This window comes from Ctenopharyngodon idella, chromosome 8, assembly GCF_019924925.1.
Source record: "Ctenopharyngodon idella isolate HZGC_01 chromosome 8, HZGC01, whole genome shotgun sequence".
Lineage (NCBI taxonomy): Eukaryota > Metazoa > Chordata > Actinopteri > Cypriniformes > Xenocyprididae > Ctenopharyngodon > Ctenopharyngodon idella.
The window spans coordinates 14,074,193-14,090,784 of NC_067227.1; the positions used below are offsets into that span (position 1 = coordinate 14,074,193).

Sequence of the window (16,592 nt, forward strand, 5' to 3'; positions counted from 1 at the left end):
TGGTGTGAAATATGGCCTAGATATTTTCCCAATTATTTTTGTATACAGAGCAAATGACTGTCATTTAATCTGTATCTGCTGAAACATCAACTTCTTTATAAAGCAAATACTTTATTGGTGATGGGCAAGCACAAAATGAAATAAACCAGGTTGGATTTATATGGATTTGTCAACTCTAAACCTACTCTGAATCAGAGTTTGTTTAACTAGCTTAATGCAACACGCCTCAGGTCACAAAATTTGTATTTACCATCACCAATCAATTCTTAAAAAAAAAAGCTAGCACAAGGAACATAAACCAAGGCTGCAAAAATCACTCGATCAAATCAGATTCCAGTGGAAAGTTAAACAAGAAAACCATCCTCAGGCAATAATTGTCCATCAAAGATCATAAATGAACAACTGTCATTTAACAACAAGCTGCCAGAGTTTCTGTGAAGATCAGATCATCAGACTAGTGTTTCTGCTGGATGTTAAATGTGCTCTCCAAGTAGGAGTGGCAGATTAAAAGAGTTACTGGGTTCACACAGAGATATACAGTAACACATAATTATTGTTATCAAATGAGATTTACTGTTCTTCAAAACCATAAAGATTTATTGGCTTTAGGACCTCTATACAGAGAGATAATGAAGAAAAATTAACACAAAATATTGCAGATTATTTACAATTACCAAGCCTTAAATAGCAATATAAGCCTGTTCTTAAATGCAGTAACAAACCAGGGTGCAAGTACTTCATTAATACACATTAGCATTATTTTAGGAAATCAAAGAGGAATTTACATCCATTGTAACTACATTTATTGGACTTATTGCGTTTTTATTTACAAGAACATAAAAGTAGAGGAAACTAGAGGAAAGAGAAGGTATTATCATCTGTCCATGACCAGGGTCAGACTCAAAACGCTCAGACTTTTTACTCCTTTCAGTTTCATTTAGATATTCAAAGTGCAAGGCACAAGGTGCCTCTAGTCATCATGACGTAAATTTATCCTCATAAAATAAGTACTCCTACTGAGCTCACACTACAGTGAATGTTACTAGAAATGTAATTGGCCAAAATTATGGTCATTCATGCTTGTCATCAGTCCCACAACATAGAGTCTTTGACGAAAAGCAATGCATTGTAATTTTGTTAATTAAACATCACTGAAGACAAACTTGACTTGTGTATATATTTCATATATATTCAAGTGTCAAAAAAGATCAATATCAGCTGCTGCTGAATTTATCATTTAACAATATCAGGTAGCAGATTTCTGGAAATCAGTTTCAGATTAACATCCATTGTGTTTTACAGCCTTTACATATTCAGAACACATTGAGAAATTGTGATTGAACAAGCTGCTTTGATTTTAAAAGCAAAAATAATAATAATAAAAAAATAATAATATTTACCAGGTCCTTGTGGTAATTATGTCAGGCAGGAAATCCAAACATTCGCCTATCATCCATCAACCTCAAATATGGCTTATCATCTGAAACATGTAAGTAGTAGCAACTTTACATGGCCGCTCGCTCTAACATTAACCTAGATAAATGTGCGCTATTATTATGCGCATATCTAAGTGTTTGTGTGGAGTGTGGAAGCTGAAATATAGTGTGCTTTACTCCATTTTTGGTCATACAGATAAGAGTAATGCATCATTCCAAAAGGATCTAATTTTATTTCTGTAGACTCACAATAACAAAAAAACTTTGTGCTTTTGTAAAATAAGGAAAAACAGGATGAGCTTTCTGCCATCTCAGTCTCCCTGTACTGCAGCACGTCACATAAATGAACTGAAACTCAGTGTGTATAGGCTACTTGTCTCACAGACTTTTAAACGAACCTATTCGAATCGAAAACAAATACTCTGTGTGATTATGTAATCCATATGAAAGGTTCCTTTCTCTCTATAGGCGTGTTCACTATACTGTGGAGATGACTAGTCAGCATCGTCAACTTCTTCTTTGCAACTGACACTGACTCAGAAAACACTAGTTTATTAATAAATATTTAAAATGTCTCCGTGCTATTTTTTCCCCAACACATTCATAATCATTACTTTTCCCGGTGCTTTGTGGCAAGCTTTATGTGTGCGCTTGAGCATGGAATAGGCATATATTTCACCCCCTGTATTTAAGTAATTAAATTAATATAAACTAGGGCTGGACCAGAATATTCGATTATTCGAATATTTGTTTGGTAGGTTGGTATTCGATTTTCAATTTTGGGATTCGAATATTCGTTTTTTGTTTTGTTTTTTTGCACACCTGGCATCCCCCTCGCAAAACGGTTCTCATTCGCGCTTGAATATGTTTACACTATAAAATCTGGCGACATACAATACTTCTTTATTTATTACCGTTCGTTCATTTATTTTTCGTTCTTCTTTTATTTAAATAGCCTACCCTTTACTGTGTCAGTAATTACTGTGCTGCTCATTTCTGATTTGGGAGCGATTTGTTTGTCAGAAAAATGATAGGCTAAGTTAACTTTTTAAAAGTATTGATTTAACAGACCTGTGTTTTGTATCACTAGTGCAGTGTCCCTGCCCGCGTGAGGCGCACCGCTTCCGGCTCGCGCTGTTCTGTAGTTTATTAAACGTTTATTAATTCTGAACGTGTTCTCGACATAATCAAAATGCAAACAGACACACAGAGATTACTGCTGTAACGCGTTGTGTATACGGAGCAAATAGGGATATGTTAGCTCACTTAGCTTAAGTTATTGATACCAGACAGACTTCACGTAGGCGATTGACATTTCACAACTGGCGCTTTATTCCCCATGAAACAAGTTTAACTGTCCGTCGCAAATGTTATGCCGTCCACAGCGTTACTTAATAAAGAAAATAACTTTAAATAGCGACAGAAAAACAGAAATAACCCGCATACATGCGGTGCTCGAGTCGTTCGACATAGTTCAACCGTGCAGCTCTTAAAGGGGCCACACCACATTTCTACTCATTACACATGCCTTTATTAGAGAGAAGAATATCTTCAGCCCCCTCCCGCCGAAGCTTCGAATATTCGGTGCTGATTACTATAGAGCATCGAAGCTCAAAAAATTGGTATTCGGACCAGCCCTAATATAAACGTGGATTGATGACTTAAATTAATGACTACTAGTCGACTAGAAAAATCTTAAGTCGGGGACAGCCCTAGTGTTCACACTTGTAGTTCGATTCTCTTAGTTCTTTTAGTCCAGACCAAACAAAGAAAACAATACATTTAGTCCTGGTTCGCTTTGCATTCACACTGTCATTTTTAAAACAGAACCTAAAGATAAACAAAAAAAAACAAAAAAGATTTTATGACGTATATTTTGTGACGGAACTTAACGAACATCCAAAACAATGCTGTGTGCTGGGCTAACCTAAATGTGCTTGTTGTATGTGCATGCATATGATGGTATATATTAGGGGTGTAACAGTACATGTGTTTGTCCAAAACCGTCAAAGTACAGACATCACGGTTCGGGATACAGTCAGACGACGAATACAGTCAGTCACAGGCGATTCACACTCCAATCCAGAAGGAGGCGCGCAGGGTATTGAAACACGGTTCACTAACTGCCACAACAGGAAAAAGCGCAGAAGAAGAACAGACGATCTATGCATATGTTTACGTGTAATCTCTCAACCTGTGTTTCAACCGTGGAAAGACATCAATAAAACAGCTTGAGAATAATATCTCACATAGCATTACCTCAACAACATCTTAGTCCATTAGAGAAATTAACTCTAGAGGGAAGCAATTCTATGCACTATATTAGCTTATATATTCATTATATTTACTTTACCTAGTAATGTCTTTATTTAATATACATCTAAATAAATTTGTCATGAAAACAAGTTATGACAATAACTGTGTAAATGGTCATATTTCAAAAATGAACTGAAGTAGAAAAATTATTGAAAAATATTTTTATAATTAGATTTAGAAGTTAATGCCTTATGTGCAGTTTACATGTTTTTTTTTTGTTTGTTTTTTTTTGTTTTTGAATGTTAATTATTATATCTAAAAAAATATATATATATAGCAAATGAATTTATTAATTTGGGCTCCATTGTTAATTGTAACGGGCTCCCTGTAAATAATTTACAGCATTAGCCTAGATAGATTTTATCCTCAAGAAAATTAATTATAATTGAATTTATTTAAAGAGAGAAGAGACTGTTCAATAAACCACTGTTTCATAAAAAAGAAGAAAAAATAAGCAATTTTATGTTTTGTTTTCTTCCCCCACTGTACCGAACCATGACTTCATGTACCGAGGTACATACCGAATCATATAGAAGAGTTTATAAAATGTATAAAGGAGTCAAAACAGCGGCAGGAATCCCTCAATCACACACACAAATGAAGATCTGATGTGAGGAGAAAGCGGTTCTGATGCCTGTACTGAACTGTGTTGGGCAACATCACGACTGAATGACAAGGAAAAAAAGAGGTATGTTAGAGCATTCTGTCCTTTTTGGGGGGACATTCTGTCCTGTTTTTGGTTCGTTTACATGTCTTTGGTCCGTGTTACGTTCATATTTAATTCAAACCGCACCAGAGTTAGTTTGATAGTGGACCAATACCCATCGTCTCAACGGTCTGCTTGTTGTGCGCACCAGGGTTCGAATGGCAGCGTTCACACTTATTCAAATAAACCACTCTAACAGAGCAATCCCACCAGGGTTCGTTTTAATTAAACCGAACATGCCAAGTGTGAACACAACATATTTTACTTTCACTCTAGTATGTTTTGGGTAGTATGTATGTTTTAAGTACAATTCTGACAGAGTATCTATACTTTAACTTGAGGTTGTAGGACAAGAATAACCCCTTATAGCCTCTCCCTTTTTCAAGATAACTTTGCAAAGATAATCTCTGAACCAAAAATAATAATTATAAAAAACAAGACAAGCTGCTTGAGAGTAAAAAAAAAAAGAAATACTTATCCAAAAAAAGGTAGCCAGCACAGGTGAGTGACGCACTAAGAAGGAATGTAGCAGTGTTCTTCAGTATAGTGTATCTATAGTCTTATTATCTTTCAACTAATCTGGCAAGAACCCAACTCAGCGAGGACCAACTGATTGCCTTGAAGCCTTTTCACGCCACTGTGTTTCCTGTCTTTTTTCACAGTGTGTGTGTGTGTGTGTGTGTGTGTGTGTGTGTGTACAACTGACACTCTGGTTCAGCCAGTTTTGCAGAAGGAAAATACTTTCCATGCTCGACCTGAGCAACGACACCAATGAATGAGCACGACTGGCAGGGCTTCAGTACACACATGATGAAGCCCATCACCTGCACACAAATATACAGCTGACGCCATTCAGCACATATCTGTGAGGAAATCACCTGACAAGCTTACCTGCCAAGAAAGACTACTGGAAAAATGGAAACACAAAGAAAAATGTGAATTCCAAAGAGTGAAAGGATATATAAATATGCCTGTGTTTGGCTGAATTATTAGGATTCAACTGAATTATGCTGATCAACACCTTTTAGGTGTTGAAAAGTTGTAATGTTCAAGTCTCATAAAGGCATACAATAAAATGCAAATACAGTAAAAACAGTAATATTGTGAAATATTATTGCAATTTAAAATACATTTTTTTCTATCTGAATATTTTAAATTATTTTATTTGTATTTTTTTAATTTAGTTCTGTGATGGCAAAGCTGAATTTTCAGCATCAATCTTCAGTGTGTCACATGATCCTTCAAAGATCATTCTAATATGCTGATTTGGTGTTCAAGAAACATTTCTTCTTCTTCTTATTATTATTATTATTATTATTATTATTAATTTTAAAAAACAGTTGTGCTTCTTAATATTTTTATAGAAACCATGACTCTCTTTTCTCCTTGATGAATACAAAGTTTAAAACAACAGCATTTATTTGAAATAGAGAACTTTTGTAACATTATAAATATATTTACTGTCACTTCAATAAAATGAATCCTTGTTGAACAAAAGTATAAATCTCACTGACCTCAAACATTTAAAAAGCAGTGTAGCTGAGACCATCCCCTTTAAAAACCAACTCATGTACTGTATGCAAATGTTTCAAGAAAGCAAAAATTTGTGCATACAGTGCTACAATATTACTAAGCACAGAATCACGGGCCATAACTACAGATCCACAGCTTGACTGGCTGGAGAAAAACGTGATTAACAACTACCAGAAATAAACAACAACTAATGTTTATCCTGGAAACAATAACGACGATCAAAATAAATACAAATTATTATTGAAAAACAATCAAGCAAGCATGACTCAACTACATTGTACACTGTACAATAAAGCATGTAAAGCTTAATGGAAATATCCATCCATATAATTGTGAAATAAAAGCACAAAGACCCAAATAACACAGTAGCATACCCACAGTTGCAAATACCATAGTAACTACTGAAAATAAGTTAATATGGGATCATGGTCCCCTTCAAACAGCTTTCATAATATTTTTAATTTCCATTTTGTTGACAGTGTCAACTAATATCACAATACCTATAAGTTTCCTATGAAAACTTTAAAATGTTATTGCAGTAACAATGTATACAGTAAACATAGTATTTTGGCGTAAACTATGGTCACCATGGTATTTTTGTAATGGTCAGAAAGGTAAATAGCTCGCGTGAGTTTCTTTGTTAGCTGATTTGACTAGCCTGCTTTAATATTCCCTTAAGTCTGAAGATCAACAGAAGCAGCGTGACAAAGCAGGTAAAACACATACGAAGAGATAAAAGCACAACATTTCACTTTACGCACCTTTTCGTCAACTTCAAATAGTCGTCTGTCTGTCCCACCTGTGTGTGAGCTGTTTGGGATCTGAGCTCAACCAAACCTCGCTGCTGTCTGTCGGGATAGACCGTCCTGTTGATCGCGGGCTAATGTTCGGCTCCACCGCCGGTGAGTCCCTCCATATTTAGTTGCTTTATCCCGCATGAATCGTACCGGGACACCATTCCTCACACCTGTACCGCTGTATAAACGGCCGTCTTTCTATGAACACTATCACAGGCTGGCTCACACAAACTTGCTGAGAGAGCCGGAAGGCGGTATGGGATCGCATTGCACGGAAGGATGGAGGATTTGTTTTGGTACGCCAGACTGGGACAGTGTGGAGGGGGAGAGTGAGTCCGTGCGCCCCCTTGTGGAGGATGTTAAAATATACCAAGATAACCTTGATAAATGAGACGCTATTGGTCACGCGAGAACGGAGTTTTTAGTTCCTCCAAGCCTTTTTAGTCAGGTAAGGTAAACTGCAGTAATTTACTTTACAAAGGCAAAACACACATTTTGCATCTTATCAAAAATGTACGCTTGATGTAGTAATGATAACTAGTTGTATTATATTGACCAATACCTCTATTAACGTGTCATATACATATTTCTATAACTTAGTACTTCTTGATGTACTCAAGAGCATACTTTGAGAAACAGATTTGCACGGAAATGTGGAAATGATATTTTTGTTCTAAATGCGTCCTCAGTTTTGAAGACTTGTGTATATACTTGTATATTTGTGTAGTGGTTTGTACACTAATAAAAGTAGATAAATGGCACGTTTTTGCATACCATCACCTGATAAGTATGTAACAATGGGATTTCACTGCATTGCAGTTTGGTGTCGCCACACTGACCTCCTCAGGTTGGAATGCAGCCTCTCAACATTAGCTGTTGTCTATAATCAGCTCAACCACTGATAATCACACGAGTAATCAGCCACAACTTGGTTATATAATATGCATCCTGTAGGTCTAATACATATATAAATACAATAAACAACATGCTTCACACACATACTGTAGCCTACCTTTAAATTAAAATATGCTTCATACAGTGGATGTGTCTCTTTTTCTAATGTCTTATATCTGTATATTAATTTGTAATTTGTTCTGTTTTGTAGATGTATCTGCTGTGGAAGTTACAGAAGGTCTCGTCAATAGGTGTTTATCAAATTGTATGTTGTGAATGCTGGTGTTTCCTGCAGCCAGCAGAGGGGGCAGTTGCACTTTAAGTAAAACAAGCTTTACATTCAGAGGGAAGTAAACTTAATAGAGAGCTTTTGATTTAGCATTTAATTATTTTAATAACATGACTGTATTCGGAAATTATTTTAAAGTCTTTTCTTACCAATGATGTTTTAGAGAAAACTGGAGCTCATTGATCTCTTAAGTCACACCAAGATTTCAAAGCTATGAAATGTGTAAAAGCATCACTGGTCCCAGCACAACATCCCGAATGACTAAAAAAGATCTCGGGATCACCATGGATTTTGGAAGTACTGCTTTAAAAATGTTGCATAAAATGAAATCACAAAAAGTGGATGAAAACAAAAGTCGTAACCCTCCGGACATTGAGCAAGCCAGTCAGGCCACAGAGCTGGAGAATATGGAGATGACAGAAGAAAAGCATGGGAAAACACTGAGACAGCATCATGTATATGAATCAACTAACACAAAGATGCTACATACGCATACAAACAGCATAGAATATCCTCCATTTTGTAAAAAACTAACTAGCAATAAATATTTATAACAGTGTAAGCTCAAAGCATATGATTCATTTTAATTAATAACCACCCTTATGTCTGTCTTTCCTTTCCAGTAGGTGAAGAGATCGTGCCAATGACAGTATCAAAAGCAAGTCTCAAACCTTACCATCTCATTTCTGACAGAAAACATAAATACAGAGTAGGGTGGGATTGTCACGAATGTGGCTCCCTCGCCTCCTCCTCCGCACCACCGGAGGGAGCCATCACCTGAATACTGACTGTTTCCCATTCGGACTACGTTTCCCATAGGCCCTCATTCCTGGGACTGATTGCGCACACACCTGCACCTCATCACACTCACACTATTTAAGCCACACACTCACACATACACACCGCGAAGTCTTGATTTGCCCTGGTGATCATTACTGAGCGTTTTCTTGTGGACTGTTTCTCCGTTACCGTTGGATTGTTTATTCTCTGTGATTCTTTGCTGCCTGCCCTGATCCCTGCCTGTGTACTGGACTGTGTTTGCTTGCCGCCTGCCCTGATCTCTGCCTGTGACTTGACACCGTTTGTCTGCCGCCTGCCCTGACCATTGCCTGTCCCTGTTTATGTCTTTGCCTTTGCCCCTGTCTACTTTGGTGATTGTTCTAATAAAAGCTGCAAATGGATCCACACTCTGCCGACCCTTCATTACAGGGATGCAGGTTCACAAGTTCACATTGTATTTATTTCCCCATTTATTATAATAAATACTTATCTGAGCACCTCTGAATGTGACTCCCTTCACACGCAGTGAGGCAGGAGAAAAATGGCTGTAACTCTCCATCAGCAAGTTCAGGATATGGTTCATTTAAATCAAGAGAGCACAAGGACAGCTCAGTTTTCCTCTTCTCTGATAATGTTGAGCAGCCCTTTGAGGATGAGAATGAAGCTTCAGCTATAAGACCAGTGAGGAGGACAGAGAAAACTCTGATTATGATGATTAAAACACAGACGAGGAGCTTATAATCAATAGTAACCTGTCATTACATTTTTTGGTTGTAGCCTATATAAAGAAAACTCAGTATTTTTCTGCTGACTACAGACACTACTGTAATATTGTACCTGGGAGTTCATGTACTTTTTTGATGTATCAAATATGAAAAGACCTGAAATACATGAAAGAGCACTTGGATCGTTTGTGATTCAGTTAAATATTAATTCTAAAGCATTATGACTTTCAAACTTTAAAAACAAAACTGTATCTGCTTGATCTGACCTTTGTTAGTGGAAGCTGCAGGTAGGATGATTCGGTCATGTTAAACCATATTTTTGACTTCTAAATTAGATGAAGCGTGTTATAGGTTACCTGATTTTACATTTGTACTTGGTCTTTACATGCCTTTAACTACTACATAATAACATTTAAATACATACATGTTTTTACATTGTACTTACAATGTAAATTGTACTTATATATTACATAAATACCTGCATGTAATTACAGCTGTAATTACATCTATAATTACACTGTTGACCCATCCCTTCCACCTTAACCCACTTTTAAACCTAACCATGCCATCAATAACAGCAAAGTGTTTTGCAATACAAAATAAACAAAATACATTGTACCTAACAATCATTTTTTATGTAAGTACATAGTAGTTAAAACACCTAATATACAGTCTGACCTTGTACTTATTTAGACCTTTTTGTTTTCATGTTCATGTGTCATGCACTCTTCTTCCTGCTAAACCAGTATATCACATGAGAAGGAAGTTTTTTTTTTCTTTTCTGTTTTTATTCTAGCTTGTTACTTACCTTCTCTACATAGAAGAGTGATGGGAAATGTGCCATAAACGTCAGGTAAGACCAGGGCCGGCGCGTGCCTATAGGCGAACTAGGCAGCCGCCTAGGGCGGCAGCACAGTGAGGGCGACAAAAAGGAGAGGGATTTATTTTTTAAGTTATTAGTTAGTTATTAGTTATTCTAAATCTAAATTATATTTCCCTCATTCTACTGAGTACCGAACCCCGCCCCAACCTAGAGCAGCATATCACTGAACAAAAAAAACGGTGTTTTGAGCGGTGAGTGAACTATGAGTTTGCACTATCGCAAATTCTCTCATAAAAACAAATAAATTTAGACATTATGTAAATAAGAGATTCAATGTGTGACAGCTTCATTTATTATAACAGAACTTTGTGAGATATGACAACTTTTTAGTGATTACAGAGGGAGCACTCTTTGCGCGCCTTCTGCCATGCTTCCTTATACAGTAGGCCTATTTTCTGGGGGGGCTGTGCAGCTACACTGTTACTGCTACACTTGGTCGCGCGCACACCGCTAACCTGGACCAGAGCAGAGTGCCATTAACATCAGTTATCAAAAGAAACATCGTTATCTGTTTCGACTTTCAAGGTAGTAACATAGGCCTACTAACTATTCATGTTAAATTATAGTAATACGGTTATGTGTTTTATAACAGGGTGCGGGATTGTTTTGGACAGTTTAAAAGTCCCCAGTCACAAGGCAGCAATTTCCACACACGTCTTATCAGTGGTGAAGGTACACTCAGATATGAATAAATAAATAATAATACACTTGCAACTTACTTAGTGCTTAAAATGAGTCTAAAATGCAAAATAATAATTAAAAATAGTTACAAGTTTAAAAAGTTCTGTACAGTAGGCTAGCCCAGCTCGTAAAAATGAAAATATTAAATTCACTAATAAATGTTAAAAATATTTATTAAATGCTGTTTTATTTATCTAATCTAATATTTATGTTGTTTTATTTTTGTAATGTGATTTTTCAAAATTGTGTAGCCTAATAGTTTTTTTTTTTTTTTTTAGTTAGGCTTGGTTAATAGTGTAATTTTTTTTTGGTGAATTGTATTAAAAACAGAACAAAAATCCTAATAATAAAATTAATCAGGAGTGTTTATGCTGGGCTGTGTAGGTTTTGGGACAATACGTGAACCGAAACTATTACAAGGAAATTGAAATAGCCATGTGTTTTTAAAGGTGAAGCACTTCTCCTTATAGCCTTATATGTATTTTTTAAATTGCAGAATGAAAAAAAAAAAAACAGAAAAGAAATCCGAATGCACCGGTGGGTGGGAAACATGTGGGCGTCACACATGTGGGTGGGGCTCGGGAACCACCAGGGCTGCCCACGGCCCCTGACCCGCCATGGCCGTCCACGGCTCCTGACCCGCCACGGCCACCCACGGCCACCTGAGACTCCTGACCCGCCATGGCTGCCCACAGCCCCTGTCCCGCCATGGCCGTCCACGGCCCCTGACCCACCACGGCCATCCACGGCCCCAGACCCGCCACGGCCGTCCACGGCCCCTGACCCGCCACGGCCGTCCGAATACGCCTCGTCTCTACAGCAACACATTGTAACATGTACATGCTTTTATATTAGTGCAAGTTTATTAATAAATCAATAAACAAAACCTCCAGTCTTTCACATGCATCTCAAAGATCGAGTTTAATTGTGAGTGTGAGTGTGAAGGCCCATCTCGCCTGACGAGGATTCAATCGTTTAGCTGAACAAAGATACTCCAGATTCTTGTGGTCTGTGATGACTGTGAAAGGATGCTGTGCCCCCTCCAACCAGTGACACCATTCCTCTAGCGCTGCTTTCATGGCCAAAAGTTTGTGATTGCCGACATCATAGTTCCTCTCTGCAGAAGATAGTTTCCTGGAGAAGAATGCGCATAGAAACATACGTGTTGGAGATCCATGACGCTGAGAAATTAGCCCCTAAGCCTGTATGGGAAGAATCCACCTCCTCAATAAAGGGGAGATCTGGGTCAGGATGATGGAGAATGGGCGCAGAGGTGAAGCATGTTTTAAAATTCTTCAATGCCTGTTGGGCCTCAGGTGACCAAAGGAGGCGTGAATGGAGCACCTGGTCATGGCTGTTAGAGGAGCAGCGACTGTGCTGAAGTCTCTTATGAATATTCTGTAGAAATTAGCGAACCCAAGAAATCGCTGTAGCTCCTTCACTGTGCGTGGTTGTGGCCAATCAAGCACTGCCCTTATCTTCCTTTCATCCATTGCTACCCCCTCTTAGCTGATGATGTATCCCAGGAAGAATGTGGATGTTTGGTGGAATTCGCATTTCTCTGCTTTGGCATAAAGTTGATAATGATTAGGCATTTGAGTACGGATCTTACATGCTGGACATGTTCCTTGAGAGAATTGGAATAGATCAAGATATCGTCTATATACACTATTACCCATCTGTCGAGCATGTCACAGAAGACATCATTGATGAATGACTGGAACACAGAGGTACTGTTCGCCAGGCCGAACGGCATAACCAAGTATTCGTAGTGCCCTGACGAGGTTGAAAAAGCGGTCTTCCATTCATCACCTTCTCTGATATGGATTAAGTTGTATGCACTGCGTAGATCGAGTTTAGTGAAGTATTTGGCTTGACGGAGTTGTTCAAGTGCAGCGGGGACCAATGGCAGGGGGCATCGGAATTTAATTGTGATGTTGTTAAGACCGCGTTTATCAATGCAGGGTCTTAAGCCGCCATATTTCTTCTTGACAAAAAAGAATTCAGCTGATGCAGGAGATGTAGAGGGTCTGATGAAGCCTTTTACCAGTTCTTATGCAATGTAAGCCTTCATAGCTTCTGACTCAGGTTGTGAGAGAGGGAATATTCTGCCTCTAGGGGGAGTTGCACCTGGTAGCAGATTGATAGTACAGTCACTGGGGCGATGAGGTGGCAGTTGGGCTGCTTTGGTCTTACTGAATGCCTCGGTTAGATCAGTGTATTCGATGGGTAAACCTTGAATTACAGGGGTTTGTTCACTGATGGTCACAGCATGCTATGGTAAGGGGTTAACGTGAGTCAGACAAAGATCATGGCAGGCTGGGTCCCACTGGACGATTTGTTCCTCCTTCCAGGAGATCTGAGGATTGTGTCGGCGCAACCAAGGTAAACCCAGAATGATGGGGTTATGGGAAGAGTGAATTACATAAAATCGTATGGCCTCTTTGTGCAAAACTCCAATGTGCAAACGAACTTCTTCTGTGATGTGTGTGACTTTTCCTTCTCCAATGGGGCGACCATCTAGCACATCCACAGCCAAACAAGAACTGCACTGTGTTAGAGCGAGTTTATGCAGTCGAGGAAAAATCATGTGACATAAAGTTGCCGGCAGCTCCTGAGTCTAATAGAGCAGAGGTAGTAACAGTCCTGCCTTGAACAATTAACTCCACTGGAATTTTTACACATGAGGAGGAATAATTGAGTTGCGCACGAACACTCACCGATTTGGAATTGTAAGAAGTGGGTAGTATGGGACATGACGTCTTCAGGTGTCCGGCTTGACCGCAGTACATACACAGATGGTGTTGAATTCGACGTTCCCGTTCTTCAGGGGTTAAATGAGTGTAGCCAAGCTGCATAATAGCTGCTGGATCGCTGTTTGGCGAAGTCTTCTGTAACGCAGAGTCAGCGGAGTGAGGATCCATCTGCAGCTTTATTATAACCAGAGTCAAACAGTACAGGGTCGTAGCACAGCAATGGCAATGGCGGAGACAAAACTGAATCGTAAAAGGGCAGGCGTAAGTTGAGGCAGGCGGCAAACATACAAAGTCCAGGAAACAGGCAAAGGGTCAGGGCAGGCAGAGTACAATCATAATCCAAAGAACAGTCAATAGTCGGGGCAGGCAGCAGAGAATCAGGCAACAGGAAAACAGTCCAAGATCAAACACAGTATAACAATCCACAAAGAAACGCTCAGAAATGACCACCGTAGCAAATCAAGACTTCACGATGGTGGTGTGTGTGTGATGAACTGTAGGTGTGTGTGCAATCAGTCCCAGGTATGAGGGATTAAGGGAGATGGAGTCCAAAAGCAACAGTCAATATTCTGGTGAGAGCCCCCATCTGATCCAGAGGAAGCGGAGAGGGAGCCTCAGCTGTAACATAAAGAGTTTGTTGTATGAAATTAATCCTCAGTTTTGAGTCAGCATTTCATGTTAGGTGAGTTTCGGCAGTAACTTTATATGTTTTCTGTGAAAGTCAAGCTAAATAATGAGTTGACGTTTGTATATTGGAGTCCTAAACCTTCCCTTAATCATTCTTCATTGTTTACAGTTGTTACTGGTTTCTATTCCTAGATTGTTGAGTTCAATAATGCCTGTATACAATTGTCTATATTCATTTCTGGTCTTAAGCCGGTTCACGTGTAGTGATTTAATCCTGCATAGCAAGTTTTAATTTCAGTTGTTCTTAGTATTATACGACTATTGCATTCTAAAGAACTGCTAAAACACTTTATAATGTGTGTTACAATCAATATTATGATCAATCTGTTTATGTACAGTCATACTGTACAGAATTTTCTAAAGGTCTTACTCTGTATCCTTTGATATGAAGAAAATAAAAGTCAAATATGTTTAATTATATTTTATATATTTATATTATAATTATATTCCCATGAAGTAAGAAAAAAAAGTTAAACTAAGAGTTGTAATATTTATTATTCATCTTAAAAAAGGTTAAACTAAGAGTTGTAATATTTATTATTAATCTTAAATTAGAAATTTCATAGAATATAGTGTTACACAGTAAAAACATAACAGATCATAGTTGACAATTATTTGATGTGTTTTCTATTTTATAGATTATTGAGCTGAAGAGGTTAAAGAAGTTGATCTAAATCAATCAGCGTTGCATTAATCTATATTTTTATATCCATACTCTACTTTCATGCACTGCAGTGATGAGCTCAAAAATCTCATCAAGTCAAATTTATTTGTATCTTTCACATATTGTTTCAAAACAGAAATCATCAAAGGAGCTGGATCACAGAGATGGAGAATGTGGACATGATGGCAGACAACACTAAAATTAATATATCAAAAAAGCCCAGACAGAGCATGGACTATCCTCATAACTGTGGGTCATACAATATGTGAAAGTAAACCTGTACATATTTATAAGCGTAAGCTCAAATAGTGGAGTATTCTTTCATCAGTCCCATGTCTCTTCTTCTTTTCCAGTCAATGCGGAGAACCCATTAGTGCAAAGAGGAGCCAGTTTCTCAGATGATTCTACAAGATATGAATGTGGTGCGTATGAAAACTGCATTAAGTAATTAACAGTAATTATAAGCTCAGAGTGCTGGTGTTCAGTGTGTTGAGTGAATGTGCATCTCAGGTCCTTCATCTGAGTTACAGAATGAATATGATGAAAAAAAAGGCATATTTTAAAAACTTCATGACTAGTTTATTTTGCATTCAGTAATATTTTTGTAGTCAATTTCACAGAGAATATAAATGGAAACGAAAGACAGGACAAATTCCGTATAGCATGGGATAAGGAAACTTCTGATGATATGTGTGAGTATTCAGCTGACCATCAAAATACTTATGTAAATGGAAAACAAAGTATATAAGACTTAACAACATACAGTATGCCATACCATCCTGAAATTAAAATTCACTTGGTTTTATGCTTTAGATTTATTACTCATAATTTGTAATGAAGTAATGAAAAGTTAATATGAACACCTTTCCTTCACAGCACCTGGACGGGACAACTCTTTCAGCTCTATCCGTTCATTTGACTCAGGATATGCTTCAAGAACAAACACAGTCAATTCAATTATCTACATGTCTGAAGATGAACAAACAAAATTATGTCAACTTCAAATAAGACCAGCAGCACAGACAGAATCAACCCCTAAAATTTGATGGTCACTCGAGGTGCCAGCCAAGAAAAGGAAATTATGACCGGACATGAATTGGTTTGTGATTCAGTCAGAATCATTCGGACAGATCACTCACACACTGTTCCTTAATATTATTTATTATTTAATAGTTGTAAAGGGTTGTCAGTATAACTTTTATGACGAACACATAAACTACCTGACGTTTAAAATCAGACATTAAATATTCAGGTCAGATGAAGATGATGAAGATGCAAAAAAAAAAAAAAAAAAAAGGTTCCAAAATAAGTGTTTAAAAACAAAAAAAATTGGGTAAATCCACAAGCAAATGTCAGCATAACAGCGTGTAGACACGAAAATACCTGGAAATGAACTGCAAACAAAGAGAAACTTAAAGTCCTGAAGAAGGCTGCGTTGCCGAAAT

General features: G+C 37.8%; 1 protein-coding gene and 2 long non-coding RNA genes across 7 annotated transcripts in view; 2 read left to right on the forward strand and 1 right to left on the reverse strand.

Annotated features, from left to right (window-relative positions):
• The window catches only part of si:ch73-138n13.1 (uncharacterized protein KIAA1671 homolog), a 43,198-nt gene extending 36,164 nt beyond the window's left edge, over window positions 1–7,034 (reverse strand). Inside the window, exon 1 of the mRNA XM_051904582.1 lies at window positions 6,753–7,034. The gene's annotated coding sequence lies outside the window, so the exon portion shown is untranslated. The remainder of the gene's footprint in view (window positions 1–6,752) is intronic.
• Window positions 7,035–7,146: 112 nt separating this feature from the next.
• Window positions 7,147–9,658, forward strand: LOC127518195 (uncharacterized). 4 transcript variants are annotated; one of them, XR_007931491.1, is made up of 3 exons: window positions 7,248–7,738; window positions 7,894–7,933; window positions 8,595–9,658. It is a non-coding gene; the product is annotated as an uncharacterized LOC127518195 (long non-coding RNA). The 4 variants fall into 4 exon arrangements; XR_007931493.1 differs by lacking the exon at window positions 7,248–7,738 and adding an exon at window positions 7,147–7,236 and having other exon boundaries at window positions 7,894–9,658; XR_007931492.1 differs by having other exon boundaries at window positions 7,894–9,658.
• A 3,295-nt stretch (window positions 9,659–12,953) lies between these two features.
• Window positions 12,954–16,291, forward strand: LOC127517912 (uncharacterized). 2 transcript variants are annotated; one of them, XR_007931401.1, is made up of 5 exons: window positions 12,954–13,425; window positions 15,284–15,396; window positions 15,501–15,569; window positions 15,768–15,839; window positions 16,024–16,291. It is a non-coding gene; the product is annotated as an uncharacterized LOC127517912 (long non-coding RNA). The 2 variants fall into 2 exon arrangements; XR_007931400.1 differs by having other exon boundaries at window positions 12,959–13,425; window positions 15,756–15,839.
• The last annotated feature ends 301 nt before the right edge of the window (window positions 16,292–16,592 follow it).